Below are 3,348 nucleotides of genomic sequence, written 5' to 3'. Positions count from 1 at the left end.
CCCCCTCCCCCTCCCCCTCCCCCTCTCCCTCTCCCTCTCCCCTTCTCCCTCTCCCTGTCTCCCTCTTCCCCTCCCCTGTGCTTTCTCTGTCTCTCTCTCAAATAAAATAAGTATTTTTTTAATGTTTATTTTTGAGAGAGAGCAAGTATGCATGCACAAGTGGGGGAGGGACAGACAGAGGATCCAAAGCAGGCTCTGTGCTGACAATAGCCCAGTGTGGGGCTCGAACTCATGAACCATGAGATTGTGACCTGAACTGAAGTCAAGACACTTGACCTACTGTGCCCCCCCGGGCACACCTAAATAAATAAACATCAAAAAAATATATAAATTCATTTTTGTGAAAACCTTGGGGTTTCACATTTAAGTGATTAAATTTTAGGAAACACCTACATATGCCTAATTGGCAAAGCCTGTCCTCAGACAAATGAGACCTTATTTCTGTCAGAAAAAGTCCAACGTCATATTTCAATTCAAATACGCACTTATGCATCCCTGTGACAACCATCTCACTCCTAGAATTGAGAGGCAAAACCGGACAGACTGGGGGGTATTTGAATTAATTGCTCAGGTATTTGCAAAACCAAAGGAGTGGGAAAATGCATTATGCTTGTTTTATTTCCATAATATCATTTCAACACAATTCATAGGTAGATGGGCAGGTAGATAGAGATGACATGTGAGGCTTGCTCTGAGGTTACTCCTGGGTACAGCAGTGCTGTCTCCTTCCACAGTATTTCTTTTATATAATATATATATATATATATATATATATATATATATATATATATATATATATATATATAAAACAGAGCCTGATATGGGGCTTGAACTCACGTGAGATCATGACCTGAACTGAAACCAGGAGTCAGACACTTAACTGGCTGAGCCACCCAGGGGCCCCTTCCTCAGTATTTCTTAAGGAATTCCCTCAGGAGTGAGGCTTTCCTACACTCTTCCTTTGCCTGGCATCCTGGAGGTTTTTCAGCTCAAAGCATTGCCCCACATTGATTCGGCCTCGGTGAAGGTGTTGCTTTTTTTAACCCCCGAGAGTGGAAGGCCATCGTGGAAGGGGAGGCAGGGAAGAGAACTTGGAGACCCTAGCAGTGGCCACAGGCAGACCCGTTTTTAAGAAAAGAGCAGCTATGGAACTTGGGGCTCTAAGACACATTTCCTCTTGTTTCCAGGATGGCTTTGTATGCCTCCAGGAGTGTGTGATCTCCAGTTTGAGTACCTTCAAACTATAGGTTCTCTAGGAGTCTCTTCTAGGTCTAAACTTCCGGGCTTATTGGATCATTCACATGACTTTTATGGAGGGCGTCCAACATGGCTCTTATGTCCTCCAAGAACAGTATCTGTGTACAAGTTAAGAGCTGTACATTTGACGGGAATAAAAATAACTTGGCAACCTCATCTTCCCCAGCAGGGTGGTGGTAGCCCATGATGGTCATTCTGGACTTTCTAGTGATGGTCTCAGAGCCTCTGATGGGGCTTTCCTGGATCCAGGTCCTTTCCACTTGGTCTTTGCTACTGCTTACAGTCCTAGGGGACAGGAATAAGAGAAACATAAATGAATGAATATACACATAAATTTACAAAAACAGCCTCATGCTTGTGAATAAGGTTTGACTTCTATTTAACCAAGAAATTCTTATAATTTTTAATTATTTGACAGGAATTCGAATGCTGTATAAATACTGTTTGCACCTATTAGTTTTCTGATGTTCATTCACTGTGGTTTTCATGGGGTCTGTAACTGCTCAGTGGTTGAGTGCAGCGGAACTGGTTATAGCAGGCACCAACTGATTAGTCAGTACAAAGAACCAAGGGGAAAAAGTACAGTGAACCGAGTGAGATGTATGATCCAGTTCGTTTGGCTGAAATTGAGAAGCAAAATTGAACAGACTGTGAGGTATTTGAATTAATTGCTCAGCCATTAGAAAAACCAAAGCAGGGGGAATATGCATCATGCTTGGTTTTATTTCCATAACGTCATTTAAACTCAGTTATGGTAACGTAACCCTCCTAAAACATTCTACAGGATGTCCACTTCGGGTCAGAAGGGGGTTGTTTTAGATGCTTGCAGGGAATAACAAGCCAAGGGTCCAGGCAGCTGGGTGACACAGGGCTGGTGTCTGGGCCCAGGGGCTCTGTCTCCCTGAGAACTCCAAGCTTTTGACGGCAGCCTCCTTCCCTGCCCATGTCACAGTGCTTTCTGTCCACTTCTTTCCCTCTTCTTTGCTCCTGAGTTTTTTTCTCCCTTCTCTACTGCTTCCTTTCTTTGTATGTTCCTCTCACCCTTTGCTTTTCTGCCTTCTCTATGCCCTGTGGTTTGGGAGCTCTCTTAAAAACTCAGTCCAACCCTCACATGGAGAAGCAGTTAACCTGTTAGGCATGTAGCATGTTGGGTTTTTAAAGAGAAGAGAAAAGGGATGCCCAGAAACCATGTCCCATGAGAGTGATGTGTTGGCTGAGGATGATGTCGTGAAACTGTGTGATCGGAGTCTCCCTCTGCCTGGTGGCATGCCTGTGTAGTGACACAGGCCTGACCTGTGATGCCAAATAATAAGACCCATAGCTAAGCAGACCAGACTTAGCAGCACAGGGTAGAGTTGGGGTAATAAAAATGTTTTATTTATCATTATAATGATATAATTTATGAGGGAAAATGGAAAATATCTCTCTCTAGTCCACTTTGTAAAATAGCCTGTTTCTGATTTTTTTCTACACATAGCTTTTGACCTTTGTGAATATTTTTGTACAGTTGAAATCAAACTATAAATATTATATTCTGATGTTTTATTTCAGCCTGTATATAAACATTTTCTATACTATCATTTACAGAATTGGCCATCATTTTTACTCATTGCATAATATTCCACAGATTATGGATCACACGTTTTAACCATTCTTGTGTTGTTACCTGGTTGGGTAATTTCCAGGTTTTTTTCACCATGGGCTCAATAATGCTCCTGTATTGCCATGAATGACATTTTCAGTATACAAATAACCATAAGGTTATGCTAGCTTTCCAAAAGGAGGCTTACTCTGTCAAAGGATATCCACATTTGAAGTTAAGGTGCTTCCCAGAATGCTTAGTGCTGGTTTCTGTTGATGGGAGTTTGAACTGGATTCACTGTGTGCAGGAAGGTCTTTGTGCACTTATCGCATAGTGACCCATAGGGTCTCATGCACCCAAGTGTCCCCAACCAGTTTAGGAGAAGCAGTCAGCCCTGACTCGCAGCTGAGTGGGTTGAGAGGCAGATCATTGGGTCTCATCTGTAACTAATCATGAGTGTCTGCCCCCCCCCCCCCCCCCCCCCCCCCCCCCCCCCCCCCCCCCCCCCC

At 43.5% G+C, this 3,348-nt stretch overlaps 1 protein-coding gene across 6 annotated transcripts in view; it reads left to right on the top strand.

Annotated features, from left to right (window-relative positions):
- Positions 1-3,348, top strand: part of FHOD3 (formin homology 2 domain containing 3) — a 469,815-nt gene that overhangs the window by 349,090 nt on the left and 117,377 nt on the right. The window lies entirely within an intron of this gene.

This window comes from Panthera uncia (assembly GCF_023721935.1).
Source record: "Panthera uncia isolate 11264 chromosome D3 unlocalized genomic scaffold, Puncia_PCG_1.0 HiC_scaffold_8, whole genome shotgun sequence".
NCBI lineage: Eukaryota > Metazoa > Chordata > Mammalia > Carnivora > Felidae > Panthera > Panthera uncia.
The sequence above is the reverse complement of the archived record's forward strand: the minus strand, read 5'-3'. Positions and strand labels throughout refer to the sequence as shown.